Source organism: Papio anubis, chromosome 11 (assembly GCF_008728515.1).
Source record: "Papio anubis isolate 15944 chromosome 11, Panubis1.0, whole genome shotgun sequence".
NCBI lineage: Eukaryota > Metazoa > Chordata > Mammalia > Primates > Cercopithecidae > Papio > Papio anubis.
Window position 1 is genome coordinate 76,583,160 of NC_044986.1, and position 20,241 is coordinate 76,603,400.

Sequence of the window (20,241 nt, forward strand, 5' to 3'; positions counted from 1 at the left end):
GCATTTTAACAAGCAAGATCTTTAAAAAGTATCTGCCTGGGGAGGTTACAGAGGACAATGTGTGTGTGTGTGTGTGTGTGTGTGTGTGTGTGTGTGTGTGTGTGTGTGTGTGTGTGTGTGTGTTTTAGAAAAGAATGCTTTTGAGAAATGGATTCATTACATGGAAATTATCAAAGTCCAGTTTCCCAAAGCTTCCAGATGATAAACATCTACATATTCAGTTCTATACATGTAATAAACATCGTGTTCACATAACTCTTGCATTATTTTTGCTTTGACCAAAAAAAGTAGTAAACAGGATTATATCTTTAGTTCATGTACTAAATGACAGTGTCTCACACTCTCAGATCCAGCTGCATCCTCAGACCCAAGGAACAATGGGGAATTGAGACTACAGAGAATGAGGATGGGTGGAGAAACCAGTTCCCACTAGAATGCAATAAAAAGTAATCAACCATAACCTTGTGCATCAAAGCTTGGACTGTGGGAAGCAAAAGTTAGGAGGCAATAGCCCCACCTAACAATTCTGGTGACCAAACCCCTCTCTGAGTTCATTATACAAGCATTTCAAAAAAATTTTTCTGGCACACATTCTGGTGCTCCAAAGCTTGAGTTCTGCTAACTGATGACCAGTCAAACATCATCCCTTCAGAGAATTAAAACGGTACTGAAGTGACCTCTTCTGGAATGAAGCAAGGGATGTTACATACGCATAGCCAATCAACGGCATTTAACAAGGAGTGAACTGAAGTGCTTAGGCACAAGACTTGAAAGTTCAGGGAGGAAAAGTCCACTGGGAAGGGATGGACAAATGAGGAATCAAACAGGGACTTTAGACAACATCGCCTTGTCATTGCCAGCACACAGGACCCCTCTGTTTGCACTTAAGCTATTTCAACATTGCTGGCCCTTAGTAAATTTCTTCTGGGTACATTAGTTTTAAACCTAGAGGCAATATGAGCTAATGTTTAATTTGAACTGTAGAACTAGGTGACCCTAGCAGTTAAAATTGTATGATAACAATTATGCTCCACATTTGATTTAAGAACAAGATGATGTGTAAGTAGCAGGTAGGTACTCTTCAAGGTTCCTAGAGCTATCGGGAAGACAGAAAACAAAGCAGTAGCTGCCTTCTGAATTCCATAAGTAACAGCACCATGGGGTGGAAGGCGTCAGGGTGGGGAGATGACCTGTACACAGATATGCGCGCAGGGGGCTTTGGCAGCCTGGATGCCAATTCAGGGTGTGAGGGAGGGATCTGAGAGGCACCTCGTTAAAAACGCATCTCAAGTATGAGTTTCATTTAAGACCCCAACTAAATACTAGGATGCCTTATATTCTAGCAAGTACATGTTAATAAGCAGTGCACACAGCATGGTGGATGGAAGTGCAGGCTTCTGGACCAGAGTCCAACTTTTGCCTGTAACCTCCCATGCAGCCTGGAGAAGGCCTCCTGACCTCTCCAATCTGTTTCTTCTGCTGTAAAGCAGGTTAAATAATTACCTACCTCATAGTGTTATTTTGAGAACTAAATGAGGTCATTTAGGTATGATAAGTATTGGACATAGTGTTAGCACACAATACAAATTTAATAAATATTAGCTAATATTATTAAGCAGTCCATTTACACATATATGATTTTCTTCTGAACAAAAATAGATTATGGTATGTATACATATGTATATATAGGTGTATACATACATATACATATATAATTTTGCATCTTGCTCCTTTCCCCCCACAATATATCATGGCCCTCTGTTCACATCTCTAAATACAGATAGATTTTTTTTTTTTTTTTTTTTTTTTTGAGATGAAGTCTCACTCTGTCACCCAGGCTGGAGTGCAATGGCGTGATCTCAGCTCACTGCAACCTCTGCCTCCTGGGTTCAAGTGATTCTCCTGCCTCAGCCTCCTAAGTAGCTGGGATTACAAGTGTGTGCCACCACACCCAGCTAATTTTTGTATTTTTAGTAGAGACAGGGTTTCACCATGTTGGTCAGGCTGGTCTTGAACTCTTGACCTTGTGATCTGCCCACCTCAGTCTTCCAAAGTGCTGGGATTACAGGTGTGAGCCACTATGCCAGGCAGGCCTTATTTTCTTAATACTTGAATAGTATCTCATAATAAGGATGTACCATAAATTATTAAACCATTCATTCCCCAGTGGTTAAATATTTTCAACTTCTCCAGTTATTTCACATCACTATTATGCTGCAGTGAAGGTCCTTATTCATCAGCATGTTTCTGAAAAAGATAATAATGGAAGGCTTTGGCAGTGCAGAACTAGCCAAAAGACTTCACTTTTGCAATGCATTTTACCTGATAAAAGAAGTAGCAATTCAATCAAGAGTTAAAATTGTAGTTTCAATCTACCCCCTTCAGAAAGAATTGGCAGATCTTAGCAAAGATGTAATTACTTTGAGAGTTGAACCCATAAGGACTTTCTGGCCCTAATTTACCATCATAAACACAAATTGAGTCTCCCTTACGCACAGCCTGTTCCCATCTCTCTTATGCTTGAATTGTCCCAATGCCCACTCCCAGCCCCAAACTCCACAGTGGACTGATTACTTAAGTCCAATGTGTCAAAAGGCACACAGTTGATCTCACTGACATGCAGCAGCCTTGAACTCTGAAGCTTCACTGACAAGCCTCTGGAGAAACTTGGCTTTCAAAATAAATATCTCTTTCAGTCAGATTTACCCCTGATGAATCTCTGAATATAAAATATCCAGTGGAAGACTGTTTCCAATAAGCAGTGCCTATAAGTCCCACTGAGCAGTTTAGTGATGGAGCTTTGAGGGCACCTGACCCTAGGCAGCACCACAGGGCTGCAGGGCTGGTGGAGAGGCCCTGCCAGATGGTACCCTTCGCTAGCTCTGCACTGCCGTGCCTGATGGGGAGGCCACAGGGAGGACCCTAGGTGCAGAGGTGGGGGGTCCAGGTGTTGTCTAAGTGCAAAGACTTCTAAACTTTGGCTAGAAGCTCCTCTGACTTAAATGGCTAAATAATGAAATATTTTCAAGTGGATATACTTCTTTTGCCTCATTAATTTAAGCACAAACTTTTCCTATAGATGCCACTCTGGAGCACGAATAAGTTACAAAAGAAAGATGAAATTGATTCAGATTGTACATTTTTGAAATTCTGGTAATTTCAACAATATATGACCTTCGATGGGTAAAATTCCACATAAGCACTTGTTGGAGCTCAGAAAACAACATCGCAAAGTCTGTCACCTTGGCATGCCAAGGACTTTGAACTGAAGGAGACTGAAGGGGCTTCAGAAGCAAGGTCGCTCTGACCTTCTCTCCCCTCCTCCTGTCTCCCACCCCTCTTTCTTCCCTGAAGCAAGTCATAGAAACCAGAATTCCTCTCCCCAAGGTAGGTCGCAGAAACTAAAACTTCTCTCCCCAAGAGCAAGCTATAAGATGTAGAAAGACCACTCTTCCCTTCTTCCTTGAAGACCCTCAGTCCAGAGGGTCCTGCTTCATACCTGGCAAGAAGGGATGCTGCACAGAGAGGCCAAGAAGAATCTGAACAGGCAGGCCTTGCTGGGTCCTAATCCCTCACCTAGGTCTATTACCATTAGGTCAAACCCATTGTCCAATCACATGCCTACAAGGACTATCCATTCTTCATACCTAAGCATAAAAGTAGACAGTTTTCCCTGGGTCTCTGGATCTTCATTTCTGAAGGCTCCTGTGTCACATGAAACTTTGATTGAACCTGGTTGATTCACACCCCATACCTCAACATCACTGCAATATATCTTAGTAATACATCTCCACATGTACCCACTGAATCTAAAAGTTGAAAAATAAAACAAAAACAAAAACAAAAAGGAAAGCAAAAACAGGTTACAAAACAAATTTTACAGAAATATCTTAATTTTGTTTATGTGCAAAATATATCTGCATAGACAAGTGAAGCAAATACATGAAAGCATTTAGAGTAGATACTAAAATAACAAAAAGAACTTTGATAAAATAAATTTGTTATGCTTTTCCCTTGTTAATCCATCTTTTGTTATAAGAGCATCAGCTGTGAACCTTATGATGGGTAAGGAAAGGTATAACATCTTTCCACCCCTACACACCCATATACAACTCCTGTTCTGAAAAGGAAGATAGAAATGTTGAAAGACTTGATGGAAAAAGCAGGACCCAAGCTAGGGCCCAAAGGAATTACAGGACTTAGAAAGGAAACAGGGAGACAGAGAGGCTCTGGAAAGGAAAACTTCACCAGCCATAGCTGGTGAAGTTAGTGCAGAAGAACACTGCCCCGACTCTACCTGGGGAGGGTGGGAGCAGATAACTGGGCAGGGAGGTAACAGCTGGGAAGCCAGGTACTCCAAGCAGTAAGTAGTCCTGTAGAAAAGCAGTGAAATGGGTTTCATTCTGACAGTGTAGAATGCAAGCTAGATTTGAGGAGGAAGACTCCAAAATCAGAGAGAAGAGTTAAGACTCTTGCCTTGATTGAGGAATAACCTAACGAAGAACAGACCCTGAGATGTTCATGTAATATAATGCAAATCCAGCTGTGCATTGTCATTTTTCAAAACTATTGTTTTTCTTAGTAGAATCACTTCTTCCCCCTACTTTTGAGGCTTAAAATCCTGGGAGGTGGTTTCAATTCCTGATTGTCTATCATCATATCCAAGTTTCCACAGTCTGTTAATTCTCTTTCAAAAGTGCGTTGGAATTCTCCCCTCCATTTCTGTGTTCACAGATAGTTACCTCTGCACCCATCCTTATCATCTCACATTTGAGACAGGCATCAGCTGGGGCCAACTTTCCACACCAACATACCCTTCGGGGGTTGGCACCATGTTGCACATACCAGGTGTTTTAAAACTACCTGCTGATTCATACCTAGAAAGATGAGCATCCCAGCTGGGCACAGTGGCTCACACCTGTAATCCCAACATTTTGGGAGGCCGAAGCAGGTGGATCACCTGAGGTCAGGAGTTCGAGACCAGCCTGGCCAACATGGTAAAACCTCGTCTCCACTAAAAATACAAAAATTAGCCAGGCATGGTGGCGGGCACCTGTAATCCCCACTACTCGGGAGGCTGAGGCAGGAGAACCACTTGAACCAAGGAGGCGGAGGTTGCGGTAAGCCGAGATCGCACCACTGCACTCCAGCCTGGGCAACAGAGTAGACTCCATCTCAAAAAAAAAAAAAAAAAAAAAGAAAGAAAGAAAGAAAGAAAGAAAAAAAGAAGAGCATCCCTTAGGCTAACTCACCCTGAATTAAAGCATGCAAACAATATTTACATAGTGAAGGCCAAATCAATCTCCCCAAAATACTTCCATTCCAGAATATCCTTCATCAGGCAAAACATGAAGCACAGTATCACATACAAAGACAGGGACGACCTGTAGCTATATAATAATCAGCTTTTAAACAAGACAAATAATAATATGCAATGTAATAACCTACTGATAAAGATAAAAACAATTTTTAAAACTTTAGGAATATATAAAGATACAATGAAGGATACAAAAAGGTAAAGAAAGAAGTGATGTCACTGAAAATGGTGGAGAATTCCAGGACTCCATTTCTCCACAAAATCCATGAATAAAGCAAAATTATCTAAATCAACTTTTGTAGAACTCTGGAATCCAGTCAAGAACTTACTTACAAAAAGCTCAATAAAGAAATAAGCTGCTAAATTGCCTTAAGAGAGTGCTATGGCATTTAAATTGCCTGCCTACCACATCCCACTCTCCAGATCAACATGACTGTGAAGATGGCAACCCATACCCTGAGTTCAGATTGCTAATGCCACAAGGAGAAACATGAACCTTACTCTCAAAGAACTGTGGTTGTAGGTTTCAAGCGGCCTGTCTGGTAGCTCCCTGAAGGACTGGTGCAAGGGCTTGCCTTTGTTTTGCCCAACTCAGAGCATTCCTGGGACTGGAGCAACTTCCCAAGTAGTGGCCTGCTGAAAGCATTTGAAGGCAAAAGTGTTGGCTGCAGCAGACTAGGGCAATGAATGACACTCAGGACAATCAATAAACAGACCAAACCTAGGGAAGAAGGGCTTGGGAAAGGAGATGCCTGGGGGAATAAGGGATTTTAAAAGCTACCACCTATACTGGGGGATCAAGGAGAAGAGGCACACGCCCAGGGTTGGACACATGCTCTGAAAAGGCCTGAGAAGACCTTAAGCTCTCACCTCTGGTGAGTTTTCAGGTTTTATGCAAATAGGAAGTGAAGGCTGTGAACCCTGAAAATCTGAGACAGGTCTCAGTTAATTTAGAAAGTTAATTTCCCAAGGCTGAGGACGTGTGCCCATGATACAGCCTCAAGAGGTCTTGCTGACATGTGTCCAAGACGGTAGGGGCACAGCTTGGTTTTCTACATTTTAGCGAGACATGAGACATCAATCCATATGTGTAGGATGTATATTGGTTCAGTCAGGAAAGGTGGGACAACTCAAAGCGGTGAGGGGGCTTCCAGGGCATAGGTAGATAAGGGACAAATTGTTGCATTCTTTTGAGTTTCTGATTAGCTTCTCCAAATGAGGCAATCAGATATGCATTTATTTCGGTGAGCAGAGGGGTGACTTTGAACACAATGGGAGGCAGATTTGCCCTAAGCAGTTCCCAGCTTGACTTTCCCATTTAGCTTAGTGATTTGGGGGCCCCAAGATTTATTTTCCTTTCACAAGGCTAAGGCAGAATTGTAAACGGCCCAGTCAAGCATCAAAGAGTAACCTAACCCAGAGGCAATCTGCAAAGACTAGGAGGATATGGTGGTCCTTTCTTTTTCTTGTTTTTTCTTTTATTGGCCTAAGTCATTTAATGAAACTCCAACACTAGCTGACCACTAAGCTAATGGAACATAGATTTTATTGACCACATATAAAATATGGACTTTATAAAAATAGTTCAGAAAACTAATAATAAAACAAATAACAATAACCCACAATAAGCAACAGCAATACTGGGGTGGGAGGAATCTATTTCCAGTGTCACTACATTATAATGTTCAAAATGTCCAGTTAACAACAAAAAGTTATGAGACATGCAAAAACAAAAAAAAAAGAAGAAGAAAGTTTGGCCATTCACGGGGAAAAAATAAACTAGTAGAAGCCTCCCTGAGAAAGCCTAGGCATTGGACATATCAGAAAAAGACCTAATTAGCCAGGCATGGTGGCTCACGCTTGTAGTCCCAGCTACTTAGGAGGCTGAGGCAGGAGCATCACTTCAGCCCAGGAGGCAGAGTTGTGATAAGTCGAGATGGCACCACTGCATTCCAGCCTGGGTGACTGAGGGAGGGCCTGTCTCACAAAAAAAAAAAAAAAAAAAAAAGAAAGAAAGAAAAAGAAAAATACTTTAAATGAACTATCTTAAATATGCTAAAAGGCTAAAAGAACTCATAGAAAAAGAACTCATGGAAATCAGGAGAACAATGTCTCATCAAACAGCAAATATCAATAAAGTGATTAAAAATTATTTTTTAAAAAGAACCAAATAGAAATTTTGGAGATAAAAAGTATAACAGAAAGGCAATTTCACTAGAGGTGTTCACCAACAGATTTGGTCAGACAGAAGAAAGTATCAGTATTATCTGAAGATAGGCAAATTAAGATTATTTCATCTGAGGAGTAAAAACAAAAAAAGTGAAAAAGATATGCAGAGCCAGTAGGACAATACCAACTATACCAACATATGCATAATGAGATTCCAAGAGGGATAGGAGAGGGAGAAAAGGACAGAAAGAATTTTTGAAGAAAGAATAGCCAAAAGCTTCCCAAATCTGATGAAAGACACAAATCTCTACATACAAGAATATCAACAAACTCTAAGAAGGATGAATTTTAAGACACATCAAGACACACTATAATAAAATTGCTGAAAGCCAAAGAAAAGAGAAAATCTCGAAAGCAGAAAGAAAGAAGCATCTGATCACATATAACAGTAGTAACAGTCAAAGAACAGGACAATTACAGTCAAAAGTATTAACAGCCAAATTTTCTTCAGAAATCATGCAGGCTAGAAGGCAGTAAGATAAAATATTTAAAGTCCAGTGGGGGAAAAACAGTCAAGTATGAATTCTGTATCTGGCAAAACTATCGCCCCAAAATTAAGAAAAAATTAAGATATTCCCAGATAAATAAAAACTGAGAAAGTCTTTCACTAGTAGACATGTACTACAGGGAATGTTAATAGAGAGGCCGTCAGGATGAAAGGACACTATACCATAACTTAAGCCATATTTTTAAAAAGATCACACCTCTTGCTCCAGCCAGAGCTTGGGGTTAGGTCTTCATGCCATGTGTCCTCTGTTCTGGGAGGCCTAGGTGATTCTGCCACAGCCTCCATTGTTCTGTGACCTGCTGGGATCGGAAGATATATAGCTAAGACTCCAGGACATCCCTGATTCTGAGACATGGGACTCAATATTCAGAGATGTGACTGTAGAATTCTCTCCAGAGAGTGCAAATGCCTAGCCCCTGCCCAGGGAATTTGTATACGGATATGATGTTAGAGAACAACAGAAACCTGGCCTTCCTGGCTGTGTACTTTTTTTTTTTTTTTTTTTTGAGACAGAGTTTCACTCTTGTTGCCCAGGCTAGGGTGCAATGGCACGATCTCAGCTCACTGCAACCTTTGCCTCCCAGGTACAAGCAATTCTCCTGTCTCAGCCTCCCAAGTAGCTTGGATTACAGGCATGTGCCACCACACCCAGCAAATTTGTTTGTATTTAGTAGAGATAGGGTTTCATCATGTTAGTCAGGTTGGTCACAAACTCCTGACCTCAGGTGATCCACCCGCCTCAGCCTCCCAAAGTGCTGGGATTACAGGTGTGCACCACTGCACGTGGCCGGCTATGTATTCTTACTACAACCAAGGACTTTCACCCGAGCAAGGCATAGAAGATTCATTCTAAAAAAGCAACACTGGGAAGATGCGGGTGCTGTGGCCTTAAAAATTAACACTTATGGAAAAACTGTGAAAGTGTGGGTGAAGGTGGAGGGCAAAAAGAACGTCATAATGTACACAGCCAATATTAGACAACTACTCATAACAAAATTTTAACTGTGAAAGGAGATAAAAAACAGAATATTACAGAAGAAGGCTCAGTTTATATTGGCTACTTCTACAGAAGCATGTGTTTCTGTAAGTAAATATCAACATCAGTTTTTGAAGTCCATCTTCTGTAATGAAAATCAGAAAAACTTTAACCATGACTCAAAAATTAGTAAGCAACAGAGTACTTATTTTCTAGAAAATGATTATAAATGTAATGAATGTCAGAAAGTATTTTATTGATCCTCAAAATTTATTTTTTATCAGAGTATCCATATTCCAGAAAAGCCTGACAACTGTAATGAATATGGTAATAAAACTTCTAGCCAGTTCTTAAAACTTTCTCAACATCAAATAATTAACATTGGAGAGAACTCACAAAGATGTAGTAAATGTATAATAATCTTTAGGCAATCATCACATCTAAATAGACATAAGCTAATCGACACTGGAGAGAAATCATTGAAATATAAAGAATGTGGCAAAACTTTTACCTGGGACTCGCATCTTAGACAACATCAAAAAATCCATACTGGAGAGAAACCCTTCAAATGTAAAGAACGCACAAAGCCTTTAACCAATACACACACTTTACACAACATCAGAGAATTCATACTGGAGAGAGACTTTTTAAATGTAGAGAATGTGGCAAAGCTTTAAACTGGGGTCATAACTTACTCAACATTAGAGACTCCATACTGGAGTGAAACCTTTCAAATGCAAAGAATGTGTCAAGGCCTTTAACAGGTGCTCAAACCTTACTTAGTATCAGATAATTCACCCCAGATAAAAACCCCACAAGTATAAAGAATGTGCCAATGCCCAAAACTGGTACTCACACCCTACTCAACGTTAGAAAATCAATATTGGATAGAAATCTAATACATGTAATGATTTTGAAAAAAAATTTACTCAAGATATATACCTTAGAAAACACCACATTATTTATGTTAAAAAACATTTTTACAAATATACAGTAGTTATCAAAGCCTTTAGCTGTTGCACAAATCTTACTTGACAGAGAGTTCCCATAGCAGAGAACCCATATAAATGTAATAAATGTGAAAAAGACCTTTATCCAAAATATATACCCTAGAAAACATCAGAGTTTATGCTAGGAAGAAACTACAGGCTCAATAAATGTAGGAACATATTTAATAAAAAATTAAAGTCTAAATTAAAATCAGAAGAATCACCCTAGAAAGAACTAAAGTAATAACACTTTGAGACATTACTCTAAATCAGAGTGGTTATTACAGAGAATAATCTAAACTCAAAATAATTAGGTAATTATATGTTTGAAAGAAGTAAAGACATTGAATATGATTATACCTCTCCATCAATGTACACTTTTTTATAATGACAGTATTTGAGATTACATGAAAAAATATTAAAGTAATTCAATTCAAATTACTCTTATTTCTTCATTCCAACTGTTTTTGTAAAAGCATGTGGTCAATTGTTGCTACCTCCAACCTATGAAAGGCCCTTCTATATTAGGTAGGCATTATACACATCAACTCTCTCCCATGAAAGATGAAGAGCATTGACATGTATGACATATGATAAAGTACATGTATGTTTAATCTAAACCTAAAATCTAAATCTTAAAACTAAATAAAGGTGATCTTTTTGTTTGACTCACAGTAGTGTTATAAATCATGTATGAGTTCGGTGTCCAGAATATCATTGTTCCACATTAAAGTATGAGACAGAAACACAGTATGAGATAGTCTTAGAAATATTGCTATTAAAGCAATAAAGAAATCTTCACAAATATCACAGAACAGTGCAAATAACTTCCCTCTGATAAGACATAGACTAATTGTGAATTCAACTCTTTAAATGCTTAGCCTCAGTTTAAAAAATGAATGTAGCACATTTTTTCACATAGATCATGGTATCAGAGTAACAAGAATGTTTGAATGTTTGCAGTCTGCATTTCATCCATCAAAAAAAAAAAAACATTAGATTTTGAAATGCTCTATTCAGCTATGTGTAAACTTAATTTGTTTTTTAAAAAAATAAAATCCAAATGGTTTTTAATTTTAAAAAAAGAGGCCGGGCGTGACGGCTCACGCCTGTAATCCCAGCACTCTGAGAGGCCAAGGCGGGTGGATCATGAGGTCAGGAGATCAAGACCATCCTGGCTAACACGGTGAAACCCTGTCTCTAGTAAAAATCCAAAAAAATTAGCTGGGCATGGTGGCAGGTGCCTGTAGTCCCAGCTACTCGGGAGGCTAAGGCAGGAGAATGGCATGAACCTGGGAGGTGGAGCTTGCAGTGAGCCAAGACTGCACCACTGCATTCTAGCCTGGGGAACAGAGCGAGACTCTGTCTCAAAAAAAAAAAAAAAAAGATCACAGTACATATATAAATACATAAGTAAATTTAAACATAGTATCACTGCATTTTTCATTTGTAATCCCTCTTTCTCATTTTATTTAAAAGACAAATGCATAAAACAATAATCCATGTTAATGACTATATAATGTACAAAGATGTAATTTGGAACAATAACAAAGTAAAGAGGGAGATGAAGCTCTAAAGAAGTATCATCTTTAGCCAGACAGTGCCTCATGCCTATAATTGCACCACTTTGGGAGGCTGAGGCAGGAGGATCACTTGAGGCCAGGAGTTTGAGACCAGCAAGGGCAAAAGAGCAAGGCCTCATATCTACTAAAAATTAAAAAGAAAAAATTTAGCCAGGTGTGGTGCTCTGTGACTGTAGTACCAGCTACTCAGAAGGCTAAGGTGGGAGGATTGCTTGAGCCCGAGTTTAAGGTTACAGTGAGCTATGATTACATCACTGCACCACAGCCTGAGTTACGGAGTAAGACCCCATCTTAAAATAAAATAAAATAAAAATAAAGGAGTATCATTCTTTGTACACTATTGAAACTATATTAGTATTAATTCAAACTTGATTTTATGAATTTAGATGTTAATTATAATCTGAAGTATAACCACTAAGAGAAAAACTTTAAAATACACAGAAAAAGAAATAAGAAGGGAAGCAAAATGGTACAGTAGGACAACTCAATTACAGAAAGGCAGTAATGGAGAAACAGAGAAATAAAAACATACAACATACAGAAAGCAAACAGCGAAATGGCAGAAGTAGGTTCTTCCTCATCGGTTACTACTTTAAATTTAGATAGGTTAAACTTTCTAATTAAAAGGCAGAATGGGTTGAAAAAATATAGTTATATACTGTCTACAAGAGACATTAGATTCAAAGACACAAATAGGTTGAAAGTGAAATGACAGGAAAAGGTATCTCATACAAATAGTAACTAATGACAGTTGGGGTGGTAAAACTAATATCAGACAATAGAATTTATGTCACTTTTTTTTACAAGAGACAAAGAAGGACATTACATATTGGTAAAAGGATAAATCCATCACAAAGCTATAACAATTATAAACATACATGCACTCAATGACAGAGCACAAAACTATATGAGGCAAACACTGACAAGATTAAAGGGAGAAATATAGAGTTCTACAATTGTAGTTGGAATTTTCAACAGCCCATTTTCAATAATGGATAGAACAATTACACAAAATAATATTAAGGAAATAGAAGTCTTAGATGACATAAATTAAACCTAACCAACACATAGAAAACTCTACCTACCAACAGCAGAATACACAAGTACACACGGAACATTCTCCAGGACACACCATACAATAGGCTACAAAACAAGTCTGGGTAAATTGTAAAGGACTGAAATCATACAAAGTATCTTCTCTTACCACAATGGAATAAGGCTAGAAATCACTAACAGGAGGAACACTGTTGCAAAATATGTGAAATAAACAAACATATGGAAATTAAGCTACACACTCATAAACAACAAATGGGTCAAGAAGAAATTACAAGTAAAATTTTAAAATACTTAAGAGATGAATAAAAATGAAAACAGAAATAGCAAAACTTATGGGATGCAGAGAAAGCAGCACTCAAATGGATAGGTATAGCTATAAATGCTTCCATTAAATAAAGAAAAGAGATCCAAATCAATAACTTAACTTTACACCTTAGGAAGCTAGCAAAAGATCAAGCTAAAAAATATTTTTAAAAATAGCCAGGCATGGTGGCACACACATGTGGTCCCAGCTACTTGAGGGGCTGATACAAGAGGATCGCTTATGCCCAGGATATTCAGGCTCACTGAGACATGACTGCACTACTGCACTCCAGCCTGGGTGACAAGGTGAGATCCTGTCCCAAAAAAAAAAAAAGTAGGAGGTCCATTCCAACATGGCCGAATAGGAACAGCTCTGGTCCGCAGCTCCCAGTATGATCGAGACAGAAGATGGGTGATTTCTGCATTTCCAATTGAGGTCCCTGGTTCATCTTATTGGGACTGGTTGGAAAGTGGGTGCAGCCCATCCAGGGTGAGCCAAAGGAGGACGGGGCATTGCCTCACTCGGGGAAGCGCAAGGGGTCAGGGGATTTCCCTTTCCTAGCCAAGGGAAGCTGTGACAGACTGTACCGGGAAAATCAGGAGACTACAACCTAAACACTGCGCTTTTCCAACAGCCTTAGCAAAGGGCACATCAGATTATATCCCGCACCTGGCTCAGCCGGTCCCATGCCCACGGAGCCTTGCTCACTGCTAGTCCGAGATTGAACTGCAAGGTGGCAAGCCTGCCTTGGGGAGGGGCGTCCGCCATTGCTGAGGCTTGAGTAGGTAAACAAAGCAGCCAGGAAGCTGGAACTGGGTGGAGCCCACCGCAGCTCAACCAGGCCCGCCTGCCTCTGTAGACTCCACCTCTGGGGGCAGGGCATAGTTGAACAAAAGGCAGCAGAAACTTCTGCAGACTTAAATGTCCCTGTTTGACAGCTCTGAAGAGAGCAGTAGTTCTCCCAGCATGGTGTTTGAGCTCTGAGAATGGACAGACTGCTTCCTCAAGTGGGTCCTGGACCCCCATGTAGCCTAACTTGGAGACATCTCCCAGTAGGGGCCGACTGACACCTCATACAGCCAGATGCCTCTCTGAGATGAAGCTTCCAGAGGAAGGATCAGGCAGAAATATTTGCTATTCTGCAATATTTGCTGTTCTGAAGCCTCCACTGGTGATACCCAGGCAAACAGGGTTTGGAGTGGACCTCCAGCAAACTCCAACAGACCTGCAGCTGAGGGACCTACTGTTAGAAGGAAAACTAACAAACAGAAAGGAATAGCATCAACATCAACAAAAAGGATATCCACACCAAAACCCCATCTGTACATCACCATCATCAAAGACCAAAGGTAGACAAAACCACAAAGATGGGGAGAAACCAGAGCAGAAGAGCTGAAAATTCTAAAAACAAGAGCACCCCTTCTCCTCCAAAGGATCACAGCTCCTCGCCAGCAATGGAACAAAGCAGGATGGAGAATGACTTTGACAAGTTGACAGAATTAGGCTTCAGAAAGTCGGTAATAAAAAACTTCTTCGAGCTAAAGGAGGATGTTCGAACCCATCACAAGGAAGCTAAACACCTTGAAAAAGATTAGATGAATGGCTAATAAGAATAAACAGTGTAGAGAAGACCTTAAGTGACCTGATGGAGCTGAAAACCATGGCACGAGAACTACGTGATGTATGCACAAGCTTCAGGAGCCGATTTGATCAAGTGGAAGAAGGAGTATCAGTGATTAAAGATCAAATTAATGAAATGAAGTGAGAAGAGAATTTTAGAGAAAAAGGAGTAAAAAGAAATGAACAAAGCCTCCAAGAAATATGGGACTATGTGAAAAGTCCAAATCTATGTTTGATTGATGTACCTGAAAGTGATGGGGAGAATGGAACCTAGCTGGAAAACATTCTTCAGGATATTATCCAGGAGAACTCCCCCAACCTAGCAAGGCAGGCCAACATTCAAATTCAGGAAATACAGAGAACACCACAAAGATACTCCTTAAGATAAGCAACCCCAAGACACATAATTGTCAGATTCACCAAGGTTAAATTAAGGGAAAAATGCTAAGGGCAGTCAGAGAGAAAGGTCGGGTTACCCACAAAGGGAAGCCCACCAACTAACAGCGGATCTCTCGGCAGAAACTCTACAAGTCAGAAGAGAGTGGGGGCCAGTATTCAACATTCTTAAAGAAAAGAATTTTCAACCCAGAATTGCATATCCAGCCAAACTAAGCTTCGTAAGTGAAGGAGAAATAAAATCCTTTAGAGACAAGCAAATGCTGAGAGATTTTGTCACCACCAGGCCTGACTTATAAGAGCTCCTGAAGGAAGCACTAAAAATGGAAAGGAACAACCAGTACCAGCCACTGCAAAAACATGCCAAATTGTAAAGACCATCGATGCTAGGAAGAAACTGCATCAAACAATGGGCAAAATAATCAGCTAACATCATAATGACAGGATCAAATTCACACATAACAATATTAACCTTAAATGTAAATGGGCTAAATGCCCCAATTAAAAGACACAGACAGGCAAATTGGATAAAGAGTCAAGACCCATCAGTGTGCTGTATTCAGGAGACCCATCTCACATGCAGAGACACACATAGGCTCAAAATAAAGGGATGGAGGAAGATCTGCTAAGCAAAAAAAAAGAAAAAAAAAAAAAAAAAAAAAAGGCAGGGGTTGCAATCCCAGTCTCTGATAAAACAGACTTTAAACCAACAAAGATCAAAAGAGACAAAGAAGGCCATTACATAACGATAAAGGGATCAATTCAACAAGAAGAGCTAACTATCCTAAATATATATGCACCCAATACAGGAGCACCAAGATTCATAAAGCAAGTCCTTAGAGACCTACAAAGAGACTTAGACTCCCACACAATAATGATGGGAGACTTTAACACCCCACTGTCAACATTAGACAGATCAACGAGACAGAAGATTAACAAAGATATCCAGGACTTGAACTCAGCTCTGCACCAAGCAGACCTAATAGACATCTACAGAACTCTCCACCCCAAATCAACAGAATATACATTCTTCTCAGCACCACATCTCACTTATTCCAAAACTGACCACATAGTTGGAAGTAAAGCACTCCCCAGCAAATGTAAAAGAACAGAAATCACAACAAACTGTCTCTCAGACCACAGTGCAATCAAATTAGAACTCAGGATTAAGAAACTCACTCAAAATCGCACATCTACATGGAAACTGAACAACCTGCTCCTGAATGACTACTGGGTAAATAATGAAATGAAGGCAGAAATAAAGATGTTCTTTGAAACCAATGAGAACAAAGATACAACATACCAGAATCTCTGGGACACATTTAAAGCAGTGTGTAGAGGGCAATTTATAGCACTAAATGCCCACAAGAGAAAGCAGGAAAGATCTAAAATCAATACCCTAACATCACAATTAAAAGAACTACAGAACAAGAGCAATCAAATTCAAAAGCTAGCAGAAGGCAAGAAATAACTAAGATCAGAGAAGAACTAAAGGAGATAGAGACACAAAAAAAACCTTCAAAAAATCAATGAATCCAGGAGTTGGTTTTTTGAAAAGATCAACAAAATTGATAGACTGCTAGCAAGACTAATAAAGAAGAAAAGAGACAAGAATCAAATAGACTCAATAAAAAATAATAAGGGGATATCACCACCGATCCCACAGAAATTCAAACTACCATCAGAGAATACTATAAACATCTTTATGCAAATAAACTAGAAAATCTAGAAGAAATGGATAAATTCCTGGACACATACACCCTCCCAAGACTAAACCAGAAAGAAGTTGAATGTCTGAACAGACCAATAACAGGCTCTGAAATTGAGGCAATAATTAATAGCCTACCAACCAACAAAAGTCCAGAACCAGACAGATTCACAGCTGAATTCTACCAGAGGTACAAAGAAGAGCTGGTACCATTCCTTCTGAAAGTATTCCAATCAATAGAAAAAGAAGGAATCCTCCCTAACTCATTTTGTGAGGCCAGCATCATTCTGAGACCAAAGCCTGGCAGAGACACAAACAAAACAAGAGAATTTTAGACTAATATCCCTAATGAACATTGATGTGAAAATCCTCAATAAAATACTGGCAAAACGAATCCAGCAGCACATCAAAAAGCTTATCCATCAAGATCAAGTTGGCTTCATCCCTGGGATGCAAGGCTGGTTCAACATATGCATATCAGTAAATGTAATCCATCACATAAACAGAACCAAAGACAAAAACCACATGATTATCTCAATAGATGCAGAAAAGGCCTTTGACAAAATTCAACACCCCTTCATGCTAAAAACTCTCAATAAACTAGGTATTGATGGAATGTATCTCAAAATAATAAGAGCTATTTATGACAAACCCACAGCCAGTATCATACTGAATGGGCAAAAAACTGGAAGCATTCTCTTTGAAAACTGGCACAAGACAGGGATGCCCTCTCTCACCACTCCTATTCAACATAGTGTTGGAAGTTCTGACCAGGGCAATCAGGCAGGAGAAAGAAATAAAGGGTATTCAATTAGGAAAAGAAGAAGTCAAATTGTCCCTGTTTGCAGATGACATGATTGTATATGTAGAAAACCCCATCATCTCAGCCCAAAATCTCCTTAAGCTGATAAGCAACTTCAGCAAAGTCTCAGGATACAAAATCAATGTGCAAAAATCACAAGTATTCTTATACACCAATAACAGACAAACAGAGAGCCAAATCATGAGTGAATTCCCATTCACAATTACTACAAAGAGAATAAAATACCTAGGAATCCAACTTACAAGGGATGTAAAGGACCTCTTCAAGGAGAACTACAAACCACTGCTCAATGAAATAAAAGAGGACACAAACAAATGGAAGAACATTCCATGCTCATGGATAGAAAGAATCAATATTGTGAAAATGGCCATACTGCCCAAGATAATTTATAGATTCAGTGCCATCCCCATCAAGCTGCCAATGACTTTCTTCACAGAATTGGAAGAAACTGCTTTAAAGTTCATATGGAACCAAAAAAGAGCCTGCATTGCCAAGACAATCCTAAGCTAAAAGAACAAAGCTGGAGGCATCATACTACCTGACTTCAAACTATACTACAAGCCTACAGTAACCAAAATAGCATGGTACTGGTACCAAAACAGAGATACAGACCAATGGAACAGAACAGAGGCCTCAGAAATAACACCACACATCTACAATCATCTGATCTTTGACAAATCTGACAAAAACAAGAAATGGGGAAAGGATTCCCTATTTAATAAATGGTGCTGGGAAAAACTGGCTAGCCATAAGTAGAAAGCTGAAACTGGATCCCTTCCTTACGCCTTATACAAAAATTAATTCAAGATAGATTAAAGACTTAAATGTTAGACCTAAAACCATAAAAGCCCTAGAAGAAAACCTAGGCAACACCATTCAGGACATAGGCATGGGCAAGGACTTTACGACTAAAACACCAAAAGCAATGGCAACAAAAGCCAAAATAGACAAATGGGATCTAATTAAACTAAAGAGCTTCTGCACAGCCAAAGAAACTACCATCAGAGTGAACAGGCATCCTACAGAACGGGAAAACAGTTTCGCAATCTACTCATCTGACAAAGGGCTAATATCCAGAATCTACAAAGAACTTAAACAAATTTACAAGAAGAAATCAAACAACCCCATCAAAAAGTGGGCAAGGGATATGAACAGACACTTTTCAAAAGAAGACATTTACGCAGCCTACAGACACATGAAAAAATGCTCATCATCACTGGTCATCAGAGAAATGCAAATCAAAACCACAATGAGATACCATCTCACACCAGTTAGAATGGCAATCATTAAAAAGTCAGGAAACAACAGGTGCTGGAGAGGATGTGGAGAAATAGGAATGCTTTTACACTGTTGGTGGGAGTGTAAACTAGTTCAACCATTGTGGAAGACATTGTGGTGATTCCTCAAGGATCTAGAACTAGAAATACCATTTGACCTAGCCATCCCATTACTGGGTATATACCCAAAGGATTATAAATCATGCTACTATAAAGACACATGCACATGTATGTTTATTGCAGCACTATTCACAATAGCAAAGACTTGGAACCAACCCAAATGTCCATCAGTGATAGACTGGATTAAGAAAATGTGGCACATATACACTATGGAATACTATGCAGCCATAAAAAAGGATGAGTTCATGTCCTTTGAGGCAATATGGATGAAGCTGGAAACCATCATTCTGAGCAAACTACTGCAAGGACAGAAAAGCAAACACCGCATGTTCTCACTCATAGGTGGGAAATGAACAATGAAAACACTTGGACACACAGTGGAGAGCATCACACACCAGGGCCTGTTGTGAGGGGGCGGTGGGGAGGGATAGCATTAGGAGAAATACCTAATGTAAATGACAAGTTAATGGGTGCAGCAAACCAACATGGCACATGTATACATATGTAACAAACCCACACATTGTGCACATGCACCCTATAACTTAAAGTATAATAATAAAAAAAGTAAATTATATATTATAACCAAGTGGGACTTATCCTTGCAGTAATGCAAGGATGGCTAAACATACAAAAAAAATCAATGCAATATGTCACGCATTAATAGAATGAAAGAAAAAAACACATGATCATCTCATTTTGACACAGAAAAAGTATTTGCTAATATTCAGCATTCATCATAAAAATATGCAACAAACTAAGCACAGAAGTGAAATCCCTCAACATGATGAAAGGCTTTTGTGAAAAACCTACCACTTACATTATATTCAATGGTGAAAGACCAAAAGCTTTCCCCCTAGGATAAAGATGTCTACCTTCATACTCCATTTAATATTTTAATAGAAGTTCTAGCCAGAGCAATTAAAGAAAAGGAAGTAAAAGACACCTAGAAATAATAGAAAATGCAGAATAAAAGAAATGAAAGGGAGAAGTTAATCTATCTTCATTTGCAGATAACATGATCTTGTATATATAAAATTACAAGGAATATACATACACACATACACACTTAGTAGAGCTAATAAACTAATTCAGCCAAATTGCAGTACACAAGATCAACACTCAAAAATAAGTTGTGTTTCTGAGAAGAAAATTCTAAGAAGTGCTTTATAATAGCATCAAAAAGGATAGAATATTTAGGAATACATTTAACCAAAGAGTTCAAGACGTAACACACTGAAAACTACAAAAATATTGCTAAATGAAATTAAAGAAAAGCTAAGTAAATGGAAGAACATCAGTGCTTATGGATTGGAAGACTTAATACTGTTAACATGT

General features: G+C 39.1%; 1 long non-coding RNA gene across 1 annotated transcript; it reads right to left on the reverse strand.

Annotated features, from left to right (window-relative positions):
* Positions 1 to 2,001: 2,001 nt before the first annotated feature.
* On the reverse strand, positions 2,002 to 6,596 carry LOC116269458. The gene is made up of 3 exons (XR_004176987.1): positions 5,819 to 6,596; positions 3,648 to 3,809; positions 2,002 to 2,247 (listed from the first exon to the last, which is right to left on the reverse strand). It is a non-coding gene; the product is annotated as an uncharacterized LOC116269458 (long non-coding RNA).
* Positions 6,597 to 20,241: the final 13,645 nt, after the last annotated feature.